The 15,775-nt window shown below is 44.1% G+C and overlaps 2 long non-coding RNA genes across 2 annotated transcripts in view; both read right to left on the bottom strand.

Annotated features, from left to right (window-relative positions):
* Nucleotides 1-15,775, bottom strand: part of LOC135181104 (uncharacterized) — an 80,246-nt gene that overhangs the window by 24,328 nt on the left and 40,143 nt on the right. The gene's annotated exons all lie outside the window — the stretch shown is intronic.
* LOC135181105 (uncharacterized) lies at nt 2,115-3,175 on the bottom strand. The gene is made up of 3 exons (XR_010304726.1): nt 3,026-3,175; nt 2,880-2,939; nt 2,115-2,390 (listed from the first exon to the last, which is right to left on the bottom strand). It is a non-coding gene; the product is annotated as an uncharacterized LOC135181105 (long non-coding RNA).

The following is a 15,775-nucleotide window of genomic DNA, read 5'->3' as shown; positions in this document are numbered from 1 at the left end:
GAATGTGAGCAAACTCAAGCAGGACTGATGCTTGAGATAAAATATGAAGAAAGGGATTGGTTATCCTCTGGTGTAGCTTCATCTGCCTGAAAGTGTGGCTGACCCTTACCCTGAGCAGACGGAGGTGTATCATTTTCTGATTTCCTTGAGAGCTGCCTGGGCCAGCTCCTTCCAGTGCCAGCTGCCAGGAACCTTAATGCTCAGGATGGACACAGCAGAATGATACAAAAAAAGCACTGGACAATGCAGGGATTTATGAATGTGCTTTTAGGGTTGACCATTTGTGACATTGTCTGATACCTTTGGAAAAGGGCTGCTGGAAGCTTGTGGCTGGAAATGGAAGTTTCTCACCATTTTGCATCTGCTTTCAAAACACACCATGGGGACTAGGAATTCACTGGGACTAAAGCAGAAAAATATCTACCTTCTTGACCCAGCTAATGCTCCTTCAGGTGTATCCATCTCGATACACATGGGCAGTCAGCACTGCTTCCATGACAGACTGCTCACTGTGCATAGCAGAATCAGGCTTGAAGCTCTTAATGGGCATTGGTGTGGAGGCGTAGGTAACTTACACCTGACCAAAGCAGAAGGACTGCACTTCTCATTGGCAGGACATTGTGCCAGAAGACAGGTTTTGTTTTGAGAAGATTAGTTTCCTTACCACCAAGGAAAACTAACAACTTCAGATAACAAGAGCACAGAAAGGGATACTGCCCTTGCTTTGAAAAGAAATCTAATTCTTCACCATTTTCAGGCTTCAGAAGGCTTCACTGCCTTCTTGTTTGGGTTTTGGTTTGGGGTTTTTTTTGAGACATTCCACTGAATTTTCCAGCTTCTCATGATTATGCTGCTGCCTTTGCTGTACCAAGGGAAACAGCAGCAATTCCTTGCTTTGCTGGAGCCCAAGTCGGTTACCTTCCTGGATGTGCTGGAAAACGTTGTTTACCTCCTGTATCTAAGCAGGCTTTAAGACTGTAAAATGTGTGTAAGTTAAAATGTGAGCAGCTGCCTGTAGAAGAATTTGTTGTCAAATGCCAGATTGGAATCCTGACTCTGACTTCTGTCTTAGCTCCAGATGACATTTCCCTGCATAACTGTGTTTTCAGTTGCTTTTAGCATTAACAAACTTGAAATGAAACATGAATAAGCCTGAAAATGTAAATTGCTTAGCCTAGATGCTACTAAACATGATCATAATGATGGTTGGATGGGATTTTCTGGGCTGTGGAAGATGTGCAGAGTCATGGCTACTGCTTAGGGCTGTAGCTGCTGTCAGCTCCACTAGCTGTGGTGACGCTGCTGTTGGTACAAAGGTGCTCTCTCACTGCAGCCTACTCTGGGACCATAGTTTACACACAGTCCTAATGTATTTTCTGGAGTGTGCAATAGGCACTAATTCACTGCAAGGGCACCTAGTCTGTAGTGCTTGTGTTGGCACAGCTTACAAATGACTCAGATGCACCTTCCGTGCCACTACTGTGCCACTTGACAGTCCGCACACAGAGGTGGCTGCACTGCTCTGAGCCCTGCACAGCTTGGCTGCATCATCCCTCATCAGGGCATCCTCTGCCCTAGACATGACCCTTATTAGAGAGCCATGTGCACTCTAGGGTTAGGAAAGTTGGCCTCAGTTGTGGGGTAGAGAAAGCAATGTTCCTAGAGAGTGAGAACTCTGTTGAGCTACTAAAATCCCTTACACTCACATTTTTGCAGACTCCAGTTCCCTTTTCACAGAGCAGAAGAGAGGGTTTTCTTCCAAAGGCTGTGGTTTCCTTTTACCTTGCTGAAAAGTGATCTCAGAAATCTATTGCTCTTTTTAATCTCTCTAGTTTAGATAATGTGGGTGACATCAGAGTCAGACTATTCTTCAGCGACAGCTGGCTGGCAGGATCACCATCTGATACTACCTGGCCCATTCTCCGCGATCGGAAGTGGTGGAGAGGGCAATCGGAGTTCACCACTGGGATGCTTTCATTATAACTAAAGCAAGGCATTACAGCTTCACTGCTGAATATGCTCATCTCAGTCAGCATGCTATGGAAATACATATTGAAATGAGTATTTTTCTATTCCAGGTACTAACATTTCCCTTTATTTAGTTGTTTTCCTAAGGAGATTTTTTATGCTAGTGTAAGAATGTTATGCTAGTGTAAGAATTTGAATCCTAATGTAGTAGAGCATTGTTTTAAAGGCCTGTGCTTTCCAGATCTTCCCACACAGCATCTCTTCATTTCACACTCATGTAAAATCAGTGTTTTGTCTTCTGAAGTGCATTGGATGGTGTGGCTATAAGAGGCTGTTGTCCTCAAGGTGAATGCTGTACTCTTTGAAGCTCTGGATTTCCATGAGATTAATACTGAAGTCTTTTGTTAAAGTGAGTTTGCAGGCTGAAAGATAAATATAGAATCACAGAATGGTTTAGGTTGGAAGGGACCTCACAGATCATCCAGTTCCAACCTCCTGTCACAGGCAGGGACACCTCCCATTAGAACTGGTTGCTCAAAGCCTCATCCAACCTGGCCTTGAACACCTCCAGGGAGGGAGCTTCCACAGCCTCCCTGGGCAACCTGTTACAGGGCATGGGTAGATGTCCTAGGCAAACCTGGAAAGAGTACTGGTTGCTTGAGTGCCAGGATCCCAGCAAAGAGAACACAGGCAATAAACACCACCTCCTCATTCTTAGGAGCATAGAATCATAGAATCAGTCAGGGTTGGAAGGGACCACAAGGATCATCTAGTTCCAACCATAGGCAGGGATACCCTACCTTAGACCAGGATTCCAGTACTGTGTACGACTCAGTAGCGAATCTCACAGATTTACACAACAAACAGCATAGATCTTGATGTGGTGACAATGTCTGAAGTTACTTACATACCATTAGTTAAAAACACTAGGTCAGCCTTTCAGTATTTCAAGGTTTTCTTCCTTGTTTTCCCTGGAAAAGTTCAATTGTTAGTGTGATTGCACATCGAGGAAAGGAGTTATGGCTTGTGGTATTCTCACTGTCCTGTTTGCTCTCACCTCTTGTGTTTTGTGGGAAATCTACACCACATGATAAGCACAGCAGTTTCTTTTCAGTAAGAAGCAGCCCTTTTGAGATTCCACAGTCAAAGCATACAATGGATGGTGTGCTGAGAGTTCTCCTCTTCCAATCTTCAGTTGATGTATTTCTCTTCTCAAGTCCTTTGGATATTGACATTATAGAAGAAAAAAAAATATATAGAAATAGGCTTCTTCACTTATCAGCTCAAGCAGTGCATGATAATATGCACAGGCTGGATGAGAGTCCCTTCCTTTCTTCCAGTGCTCCTGTTTGGGGAAGAAAATGTTCCTGCTTTGGGTAATAACTATTTTGAGCCCTGGAACAGAACTCAGATTCTTAAGAGATCATTTATATTACAAAGGCTCACTCTGTACTACCTCGGTGCTTAGAGGCATGTTTAAGCTTCCAAACTAAAATCCTTTTATCATATCTGAAAACAAATTGGGGAGGTTTATCTGCACTTTTTTGTCCCAAGAAACAAAGATGTATTTAAAGCAAAAAGAATATACCATCCTGTCTGAAACAGACAGAAAGTTGGGCCATCCTTCTCCGTTTTCCAAACTCACCTTTGGAATATATTTGACCCTCACACAGTGTCTATGTAAAAGGGGTTGTACTTCTTCATGCCAAACAGGAAAGTGATTCATTGCATCCTGTTCAAAATGACAACTGCACTGATGGCCAAGCTACCTACATATCTATTTGCAGATGTACTAAATTTAAATGGCTGCAAACACTGCTCTGTGTATGTGTGGTGCTGCAGGGTGGCTGGGCAGATTGGATGCATTCTCAGCATGTAATAGTCTGGCCCCTGAGGCTGGGTTTAACCACAGCCCTTAGACCATAGAACCCTAAAATGAGTTGAGTTGGAAAGGACCATAACTATCGCCTAGTTTCAACCCTCCCACCGTGGACAGGGACACCTCCCACTACACCACGTTGCTCAAGGCCCTGAACGCCTCCAGGGAAGGTGAATCCAATCTGTTCCAGTGTCTCAACAACCTCACTGGAGAGAATTTCTTCCTAATTAAATCTCCCCTTTTCCATCTCAAAGCCATTGCCCTTTGTCCTGTTACCAGAAGCCCTTGTAAAAAATCCCTTCCCAGCTTTTCTGTAGATCTCCCCAGTGCCTTCTCTTCTCCAGGATGAACAGTTCCAACGCTGGCATCCTGACACCACAGGGGAGGTGCTCCAGCCCCCCGATCATCTTTGTGGCCTTCTCTGGACCCATGCCAGCAGTTTGATGTCCTTCTTGTGTTGGGGGCCCCAGAACAGGATGCAGTGCTTCAGGTGGGGTCTCATGAGAGCAGAGGGGGAGAATCACCTCCCTTGTGCTGCTGGTCACACTTCTTTTGATGCAGCCTTGTATATATTGTTGCATTCAGGGCTTCCAGCAGTCATTGCTGCCTCATGTTGAGTTTTTCATCAATCCACACTCCCAAATCCTTTCCTCAAGACTGCTGTCAAGATGGCCTGTTTTTTGGCCTCTTGCATAAGTGTTCAGACCACTTACACAGCAGGGACCCTTCTCAGTGAGACCAGTGAAAAAATCACTCAGAAATCAAGGGTGTAACACACACACTATATATATGTCTCTTCATATTCTGAAAGGGCTTTCTGTTCTATCATCTGAAAGCAGAGTTTGGGTTTTCAGGATTGATTTGGTACATTTTCAAGTGTTCTATTTAACCTTCCATAAAACCTAAGGTACTCCTCTGCCTCAGCTGATATGTTAGCAAGGTGGAAATCTACTTGTCCTTCTTAAATAACCAAAGGAAAGAATGAGCCTCCTGTATTATAGATAAATATAGTTCAATGGGACAAAAATAGGAGGACAGAAATCACTTTGGAAGTATTTTAAGATATCCTTTTCCACTGTTAGTGTTTGATACCCTTTATTTTAATTTTCTTAAATAATTGATTTGCATCCAGTCTGATGCTTTGAGTTATGTTTTTTAGAGTTCTGTCTTTGTGCTTTTATGTACTTTAAAGCTTTTGAGAAAGGCATTTGATTCTACCAGAGAGTACCCTGTTCCCAAAGAACTATGTGAGCTATGCTTGCCAGGGGAAGCTGCCCCTCACTGAGCAGCAAGCCCTGCTGCTCTGCAAGATGTGACAGAAGATGCAGGAAGGGAAATGCAAGAGCCACAGAAGAAAAGGAGAACAAAACACCCAGCAGCTCTTACATCTTAGACTGCAGAAAGTTGCTTAGGGAGGAAGCTGAGATGCTACAGGAGCCCTTTCAGGAGGAGAGAATCAATGGTAGTGATGGATAACTTATCTCCAATCTATATTTAGATGTACAGATGAAGTTAGCAAAAAATTGTAGGAGCAGATTTAGCTCCTCTATTTAAACTGAATGATCACTTCATGAGTTTTATTTTGTTCTCCTTCAATCTGATCAATAGTTCCTTCCTTTGAGTATCCCACGAGCTTCGGTGCGGCTGGAGCACTGTGTGGCTCAGACAGCTTTACCTAGCAGGTGGCAAAAGAAAGGCCATATATATGCCAAATATCTTAGCAACAAAAGGAGGAATCTCTATCCTTCACTGGCTGCAGGGGAGGAACATAATAGTCAAGGATGAGGAAAAGGCTGAGGTACTCAATCCCTTTTCTGCTTCTGTCTTTAGTAGCCAGACCAGTTGTTCACTGGATATCCAGCCCTCTGAACTGGAAGACAAGAATGTGGAAGAGAATGAAGCCTCCAGAATCCAAGAGGAGATGGTTAGTGAACTGCTGCACCACTTAGACTTAGTCTTTGCTAACTGGGAAGGTCCCAGTTGACTGGAGACTGGCTAAAGTGACAACCACCTACAAGAAGAAGAATCCAGGGAACTGCAGACCTTGGTGCTGAGAAAGGTTACAGAAGAGATCATCTTGAGAGCCACCATGCAGCATATTGAAAACAACCAGGTGATCAGTCTCAGTCAGCATGGGTTCACTTGATGAACCTGATCTCCTTCTATGACAAGGTGACCTGCTTAGTGGATGAAGGAAAGGCTGTGGATGTGTCTACCCAGACTTAGTAAAACATTTGATACCATTCCACAGTACCCTCCTGGCAAAAATGGAGGCTCATGGATTGGATGGGTGGTTGCTTCTCTGGGCACAAAAATAGCTCAGTGGCTGTGCCCAAATAATGGTGGGGAATTAAGTTAAATGCACTGCTGTTCCACAGGGCTCAGCACTAGGCCAGTTGTCTTCAATGTGAGCTGGACAAGGGGATCAAAGGCACTCTCAGTAAGTTGCAGATGACACTAAGCTGGGAGGGAGTGTTGATCTCCTGGATGGTAGGAAGGGTCTGCAGAGGAACTTGTTCAGGCTGGCATGGTGGGCAGGGCTCACTGTATAAGAGTCAATAAGGTCAAGTGACAGATCCTACACCTGGGCTTAAAGCAGAGTGGTTGGAAAACTGCCTGGCAGAAAAGGACCTAGAGCTGATTATGACAGCCTGCTGAACGTGAGCCATCATGTGCCCAGGTGGCTAAGAAGGCCACCAGCATTCTGGCCTGAATTAGGAATAGTGTGACCAGGAAGACCAGTGAAATAATTGTTCCCCTGAACTCAGCACTTGGGAGGCCACATCCTGAGTCCTGATTTCAATTTTGGGGTCCTCAGTACAAGAAAGACATTCAAGTTGCACTAGGGAAGCTTTAGGTTGGGTATGAGATGCAGTATGCCAAAGAAGGCTGAAAAGTTTCTATGACCAGAGTGTGAGATGGGGAAGATCCTAAAACCTGATCACATATCCTCACCTGTGCTGTCATTTGATTTGCCATTGGAATGGGCTGCCCAGGGAGGTGGTGGAGTCATCGTCCCTGAAGGTGTTCAAGAAAAGACTGGATGAGGCACTTAATGCCATGGTCTAGTTGACTGGCTAGGGCTGGGTGCTAGGTTGGACTGGATGATCTTGGAGGTCTCTTCCAATGTGGTTGATTCTATGATACTATGATGCATTGATTCACATTAAGTAATCAGCTCTTGGCCACCTTTTTGGGCTCTTGGCAGGGATTTCAGTATGTAAGGATTTGCATAGGTCATGCTAAGCCAAACTCATCAAATCATTAATTACTCCATATCTGTCCTCTTTTTGTCCTCTGCTTATAAGTGCTTTAACAACCGAAAATGCAGTGTGTATAAATACTTTAAGAAAGCAAAATTCAGGCTTTTACTCATCACTACTAACATCAAGAACTTATTCTGTCATTCATCTTCTGTTGAAGCATAAATAACTTATTTTTTAAACAGGGTTTTGGTAACAACAGCTGCTTTGGCAGTTGCTAAAGCTCTGCCCACACCAGAAGTATCATCGTTTCTTTCCATTCCGGTGTGTGAGATGCATCCAGAATGATTCAATCCACTGTTGCTGGATTAAATACTTGCAGTTATACCTCCAGTGATAAGGCAACATCAAGTGACTTTTTAAGCAACTGACCACAAAACAGAAGTACTTTGATTAAATCCAGCTCTGATTAAGCATTTCAATAGTTGCTATAATCAAATGATGAATAATCCAGGGATCAGAGAGAATCCTTCTGTGAATACCTCAGGTATTTCCATTGCCATGCAACAGCAGAGGACACCCAGTGCAGCACACAGATGAGAAAACCATGGACAGAGCAGCATGTGGGGGACAGAGGCTATTTCTGAGTTCGTTTTCAAATGAATCATTGTACCTAGACAATACTGTCAAGACTATGTCACTCTAACAGGGAACATGCAAGCAGTCAAAGAATGAAAGCATAGCACCAATCAACAGATCATCCCAAAGAAGCAAGGGAACTCCCAGCTCAAGCCTTTCTCAAAACAAGTTTTACCCTGGAAAGAAAGGAGAGCCAGAGACACCAGGAAGGCCATTATGACATAGTTTCTGGCATATGCAATCACACTAATAACAGCTCATGAGGTCTGGAATTGCCAGCAGGTATCTCTGGATGACACCAGACACGACTGAATGCATAATACTTCCGGATGAAAGTGTGTAACTACAGAAGAAATATGTTCCAAGATAGATCCCTGGCAGAACTTTGAAATTACTTAGCACTGGAAATGTTGTAAGCATTTAGTCAATGAAACAAAAGCCTCGGGTCAGATGTCTAAGATGCCTTTGGGAGGTGCAACCATATGAGGTTAGGAAGCAAAAGTAAATCACTGGTCAGAAGATATAAACAGATCACTTTGGACCACGTGAGGACAGATTTACTGCTCTATTACAAACCTGGGATGAACTCTTCTTTTTAATGTATGCTTTGTCTTTTCAAGCTCAAAGTTTGCAACCACAGCTTTGTTAGAGCTGAAAAACCTCTTGGAAAGAAACAAAGGTGAAATGCCAGTTTCCAGAGATCATGAGAATCAGTTCCTGGTTTATTTCTGTTTGCTTTTTTGGAGCCTCTGAACAGTTAATCACACATTACAACCAAGGCTAAAGGTAGCCAGATAATGTTGTTCATTAAAAAGCTCCTTGTCCTCCTGTTTCTCTCCACAGATGCAGCCAAGCTCTTTGCAGGTTTCCACTGAGGCCCTTTTAGCTTCTATTGTACTGCTCCTAATGAATCCTACCCTGTGCCTGTGTCATGTAGAATCACAGATTCAGAGAATTGTTTCTGCTGGGAAATACCTCTAAGAACATCGAGCCCAACCATATTTACAAACAGTCTCATTTTGCTAGTGGCAGCCCTTTGCCCTCAATTAAAATGAGAGAGTGCCAAGCACAAAGTGTTGCTGAATTTATGTTGGTTTTTAGAATCCTTTTTACAGGGAAAATGTAAGAGTTAGGAGAATCAATGCATTATTTCCTTCAGAGATTATAATTAATTGGAATTGCTTTGCTTTGCTGATACCTTGAAAAAAATGTGAGAAAATGAGAATGAGATGGTGTGGTTAAAAGCTGTTCAACAGTTCCCAATGTGAGTGACCATTCTGCCCTCATCGGTCAAGGGACCTCTAGGGGAGCAGCACAGTGCAGGGAGGTTGACTCCTGTGAGCATCTGCAGGAAAGGTTTCTCAAAGGATGTTCAAGGATATGGACAAAAGAGGGAGTGATTGCTCAAGAATTGCCCTGGAGTTATTCTACACCAATAATACCACCAACACTGTGGTCATTCTGCAGCAGCTCTCCTGCACATCTCATTCACTTTGTCCAAGTAGCTGCAGTCTCACCTACAAGTCTAGGAAAGAGAGGAAATCAGTAGTCCTGGGATATGGTACCTCATGAGATTGCATTACCCATTGGCCTTACGTAGCAACGTAGCCTTAACTCAAAACTTAAAACTTGAGAGTAGTTTACTACCTGCTTTTCTAGTCAGCAAACCAGCATGCAAAAGTGGAAGAGACCTCCCAGACTTCAGCAATAGGAACAGGATTTTTTTTTTTCCAGATCAGGAAGAAACAGGTATGACTGAGTTCAATGGCCTGGGACTTCCAAAGGCTCTTATAAATAAATAAATAAAATTAAAAAATAAAACAAAAACGTATTTTTTCTGACTTGTTTTTGCTTGCTCTAGGACCTTATGTACCATTCAGCCTTAAAACTGCATCTTCTCCCTCCTATCCTGCCCCACCCTGCACAAAGACCAAGAGAAGGCTAAGGAGCAAGGTAACACAGCAATTTTTGTGTTCATAAAGACATAGGTAAGGCAGAATTAAAACATGATAATATGCACATCAGACCAACTCCTGTCTCTCTGTGATCCTGATGTCTCTATTCATAATTTTCAACATTCAAAGGTTTAGGTACTTTTAGCAAATTGCAAGATAGAGCTCAGAGGGTGGTGATCAATGGTGCCAGGTCCAGCTGGAGAGCTGTGACCAGTGGTGTCCCCCAGGGAGCAGTGCTGGGGCCAGTCCTGTTCAACATCTTCATCAATAACATTGATGAGGGCACAGACAGAGTCTGCTCAGCAAGTTTGCTGACAACACCAAGCTGGGAGGCTTGGCTGAGACAGCTGCAGGCTGTGCTGCCATCCAGAGAGACTTGGACAGACTGGAGAGCTGGGCACAGAGGAACCAGATGAGGTTCAACAAGGACAAGTGCAGAGTCCTGCACCTGGGGAGGAAAAACAAACTGCATCAGTACAGGCTGTGAGATGATCTGCTGGAGAGCAGCCCTGTGGAGAGGGACCTAGGGTTCCTGGTGGATAACAAGTTAAGCATGGCACAGCAATGTACCCTTTTGGCCAAGAAGGCCAATGGGATCCTGGGGTGTATCAGGAAGAGTGTGTCCAGCAGATCAAGGGAGGTTCTCCTCCCCCTCTACTCTGCCCTGGTGAGACCTCATCTTGAATACTGTGTTCAGTTTTGGGCTCCCCAGTTGAAGAGGGACAGGGATCTGCTGGAAAGGGTCCAGCAGAGGGCCATGATGATAGTTAGGGGACTGGAGGGCACTGTCTGATGAGGAGAGGCTGAGGGACCTGGGGCTTTTTTAATCTGGAGAAAAGACTTAGAAGGGATTTGATAAATGTTTATAAGTATCTGAGGGCTGGCCAGGAGTGGGACAGGCTCTGCTCACTTGCTCCCTGGGATAGGACAAGGAGCAATGGGTGTAAGTTGCAGCAAAAGAGGTTCTGCCTCAACACAAGGGGTAACTTCTGTACTGTAAGGGTCCCAGAGCACTGGCACAGGCTGCCCAGAGAGGTTGTGGAGTCTCCTTCTCTGGAGCCTTTCAAGGCCTGTCTGGATGTGTTCCTCTGTGATCTGTGTTAGATAGGATTGTCCTGCTTCAGCAGGGGGGTTGGACTCAATGATCTCTTTGGGTCCCTTCTAACCCCTAACATCCTATGATCCTATGATCTACTCTAGGAAATGTTTACTGGAGTACAGACTTACTCCCTGTGGGTTTGCCATAGACTATGATGGGTTGCTTACCTGGTGTGTTAGGCTCTAACCAGTAATTCATATTCACCCTTAAGTGACTGTTACCTTCTATCTCTGTTGGGAGACAGAGATCCTGAAGATATATCTGCCTTTTCCAGTGAAAACATATCCTTGTACAGTAGAACATTGAAGCCATACCTTAAAACTCCAACCATGCAGATATACTAACTTCGAACAGGAGTCACAAGGACTTTCAGGAACAGGATTCCCAGAGACCCATTTCAGCCTCTGTGCTAGTTGCACTTGCAGCTCTTCAGTGACTCTGTACCATACTCAGTTTCCAATTTACTGTGAAAGATTATTTCTGCAGCACTAAATCCATAACGAACAACACATTGTAATTGCCTTCTCCAGAGCACAGCTCAAAGAAGTCTTGATCCACTAACAGGATCTAACTGTGAATTTCACTTTGGTTCTGCCTCTTCACCTCTGCTGATAACGCAGATGATATCAGGATTACAGATGTTTGGGGGTTTTTAATCTGTGATCAAGCTTCACATTGCCTCTCTGCCTCATTTGCAGCACTTTGCTTTTGTAACACTTTGGTCAGTGTAAGCAAGTGACTAAGTTCACAGAATCACAGAATGCCACCCCAAGAGACCCCAAGGATCATCTGGTCCTTTCTTGGTGATAGTGTAGTTGAAATGACGTGGTCCAGTCTAAAGTATGTGCAGTGCAGGGAAATACATTGCTTCTCTTGTGAGATTATTCCAGTGTCCAACTGTTTGCAAGGGGAAACTGCTGTACAACCACAATCTCCCCAGGAGTAACTTGTCCCCATCACCCCTTGTTGTGAAAAGAGAGAAGCAGGAAAAGCACAGAGCCACACAAATTTGGGTCTAGCAGTTCTCAGAGCACTAAATTATCAAGCATAAATGAGTGTCCTGGGAGTAAATCACATTTTGTTTCTGCTGAGATTTTGTGGGAGTTAGTTCCACAGTGATCCTGCCTTTGGGTGTTCCTAATTCTACAGTCCTGGCATATCTGTGTGAACTCCAGTTTTAACACCTGCTGCTCTGTGGCTGTGTGAGAAGAGAGAGATGGATTTTCTGAGAGAGGGAGAGTGGGAATTAGGGATTTAAGATTTTAATTCATCTAGTTTGAATATAGGGCAGAGCTGCAGAAAGAGCAAAACACATTCTTATTTCTGCAACACCAAAAAAGAGAGAGAGATATAAATGCTAATTTAGGCAGGCCATCATATTTGGAAAGAAAATGGAAACTATTGATCTGCTAATAATATTTTTTGCCTTAGAAATGCTTTGAGCATAAAGTGCAATTACTACTTAGTATTTCAATTCAGCACTATCTTCTTGACCAATATGAATGCATCTATGTGAAGTCAAATGGAGGGCCATGAAGATGGTGACGTGACTGGACCATGTCTCTTACGAGGAAAGGCTGAGAGCTTGGAGAAGAGCAGATTGGCAGCCTGGAGAAGAGCAGACTGAGAGGGGACCTCCTCTATGCTAATCAATATCTAACGGGCATAGAGCAAGAGGATGTGGCTGGGCTGCTTCCAATGGTGGTCAATGATAGGACAAGGGGCAACAGGTACAAAGTAGAATACAGGAGGTTTCACTTCAAGTTAAGGAAAAACTTCTTTGCTGTGAGGATGTCAGATGTCAGAACAGGCAGCACTGAGAGGTTGTGGAATGCTCTGAAGGGGCATTGTAGCCAGGTGGGGGGTGGCCTCTTCTCCCAGGCAACCACCAATAGAACAAGGGGACACAGTCTCAAGTTGTGCCAGGGTAGGTATAGGCTGGATATTACGAAGAAGTTCTTCACAGAGAGAGTGATTTCCCATTGGAATGGGCTGCCCAGGGAGGTGGTGGAGGCACCATCCCTGGGGGTCTTCAAGAAAAGACTGGATGAGGCACTTAGTGCCATGGTCTAGTTGATTGGTTGGGGCTGGGTGATAGGTTGGACTGGATGATCTTGGAGGTCTCTTCCAACCTGGTTGATTCTATGATTCTATGAATCTCCTTCTCTGGAGGCTTTCAAAACCCAGCTGGACACATTCCAGAATGTGAAACATACAGTATGCATTGGGACAGAAGCTGTGTCTTCTCTTTCTCATAACATACACAATGTCTAGGTTCCATCCCAAGGATAAGTTTCAGCTGATAGCAGCTGCAGAGTGGGAGGTGAAGGGCTGTTAAAAGACTTCCTGCCTTTCCTAGTGGAGTGGATGTCATAGCCCTTCATACAACACAGGGTGCTGACAGTATTGTACTGTCACTGTGTGGACTTCACAGTCATTGCATAGAGGAAGAGAATGTAGGCACTACAAAACCTATCATTAGGGCCTACTCAGATTTTTAATATGCAAAAAGCTGCTTGGTCAGCCAAGTGAACGTCCCACCCAGTGAGATTGCCAGAGTGGGAATGTTAGGATGTCCTTGAGTTCTTCTGCATTAGAGGGTAAATGATGAAGAGAGTGTAGGCAGCATAAAATCTACTTTTAGGGCTTCTTTGTATTTTTAATATGCACCAAAAGCTGCTTGGTCAGCCAAGTGAATGTCCCACCCAGTGAGATTCCCAGAGTGGTACTGTTAGGATGTTCTCAAGCACTTTTGAATCAGAGGGTCAATTTATTAAAAATATAAAGTAGATGAAATAATGGAATAAACACTACTCTGCTGTACCTAAACACATCAGAAACATGGTAAGCACTGCTGCCCTGTGCAGAAAGGGTATACAAGTGTGTCTGCATTACAGAAGCTGTAGTGATTTGGGGGGGGGGGTGTTATTGACTATATAAAGTTTGCACCCTGCCCAGTATTGTAACAGAACTGCTGTTTAGAAGTAGAAACTGATTTGTTTTGTGGAAAAGAAACATCTTCCAAATTGAGTAAGCCACCCATCTTCTGTTTAAGCTTGATTGTTTCTAGGTGACATTAGATGTCATATAGTCACATCTATAAACACAACTAAATCTACATTTGAGAAGGATTGCATCTATATCAAGAGGAGATATGTTTTCTTCCCTTATGATGTATGTGCCACTTCACCAATTTGATTCATGGAATCATAGAATCAACCAGGTTGGAAGAGATCTCCAAGATCATCCAGTCCAACCTATGACCCAGCCCTATCCCATCTGATCTAATGCAGTTTGGGTATAGATGTTGAATGGGAGATAAGTGGAAAGTAGGTTGTTTTGCTTCAGGGAATACTGAATTTTTATGTCTGCTTTCCCCTGCCCAGAGAGGTAATAAATGAAATGGATAAACACTCTCATCTGGAGTTTCCACTCCATTTCCCCAGGCTAAGTGCTGCTATCACAGTCTCATGCCACAGCCTCTTCTCTTGGCAGTCCCTGTCTAATCCAGGAAACAGTGGCTGACTTAGTGCCCAGACTAACATGTGCAGAGTGGACCAAATGTGAATGTGTTAACCTGTGACTCTCCCTGTGGTGCTCTGCCAGCTACTGTGTGATTCCCATCCTCCTGTCATGGCTGCAGTTGCTGGCAACTAGAGTGTACTGAGTGCTAGTGGCTTTCTTCCATTTAAATAGAAAGCTCAGTGCCTGGAAGATGTGTCCTTTTGTATGGCTAACACCCAGCCTCATAGGAGGTGGAGTTGAAGCAGAGGGGGTTTATAATTATTCATTTTTTATCAGTCTTTGTTTCTCAGTAGAAATAGCAGTCGAAGCAGTCCAGAGACAAAGCCACAAGCCAAAATCCGTGATCCAGGCATTTTAAAGTACCTGGATGTCAGCTTAGATTGGTTTAAGATGGTTTGAACAGGTAGACCTTGATGCACGTAATAGGCTGAGATTCCTTTAGTATCTGAATTGCTTTGTTGCCATCGTGTGGTTGAAGAGGGTATTTCACTGTGTCACGGCTCGATCAGCCGGAACAGCTCAAGTTACTGTATCAACCAAAATTAAGACAGGTGGGTTTAAGATGCAAATAAACCCCAAACCTGTGTTCACATTAGTATTTCCTTGGAATGACACCGAGTGGTTTGAGGACAGTGAAATTTTTGCACTTCAGCCACAGGGATTATTAGTGACTGCTGCTGGTAGAGAAAATGCCATGCATTTATCTCAGCTTTCCCTTCCCAGGCCAAGCACAATAAACCTGCAAGTGAACGTTATAGATAAATGCTGTGAGCCGGCTCTGTAACTAAGGGAAGGATAATCTTCTGAGATATCACAGTGTTTTGTTCAGCATGTGAATTCTTCTAAGGCAATACTGATGTTGGTCATGGTTTTGAGGAGGTTTGAGGTTTGTACTGACACTCGTTCCTCAGTTACTCCTGCAGTGTTTCCAGTATGCTGCCACTCCCATGATGCTGCCAAGCCATGCTTCATAAAGTACACTGTCCTTATACATTTTTTCTATCGTGTAACATATTTGTAAGTGCAGAGGAGCCTTGCTTGGAAGGAAGCTTGCACTTGCTCTTCGTTACAGACTTGAAGAGGTTTGTATACTCAGGTTGTAAGAGCCTCGTTGGAAAGCAGCAGAGATGCCTGTTGACTTGGCAGTCTTGTTGAATTTTTTCCCAGCTCACCAGTGACATTTCTGGTGGAGCATGTGAATGCTATTTGGTGGTGAGGCATCAATTGCCTTGTTTCCACACTTTCCCTCAAACACAGCACAATGACAACTGCTGGGATTTTGCTATAGCTGGAACTGGGAACAGTCAAATTAATCATAATAATCATAGAATCAACCAGGTTGGAAGAGACCTCCAAGCTCACCCAGTCCAACCTAGCACCCAGCCCTAGCCAGTCAACCAGACCATGGCACTAAGTGCCTCAGCCAGGCTTTGCTTGAACACCTCCAGGGATGGTGACTCCACCACCTCCCTGGGCAGCCCATTCCAATGCCAATCACTCTCTCTGT

Source organism: Pogoniulus pusillus, chromosome 14, assembly GCF_015220805.1.
Source record: "Pogoniulus pusillus isolate bPogPus1 chromosome 14, bPogPus1.pri, whole genome shotgun sequence".
NCBI classification, from domain to species: Eukaryota; Metazoa; Chordata; class Aves; order Piciformes; family Lybiidae; genus Pogoniulus; species Pogoniulus pusillus.
This window is presented reverse-complemented; position numbering and strand designations above follow the sequence as displayed.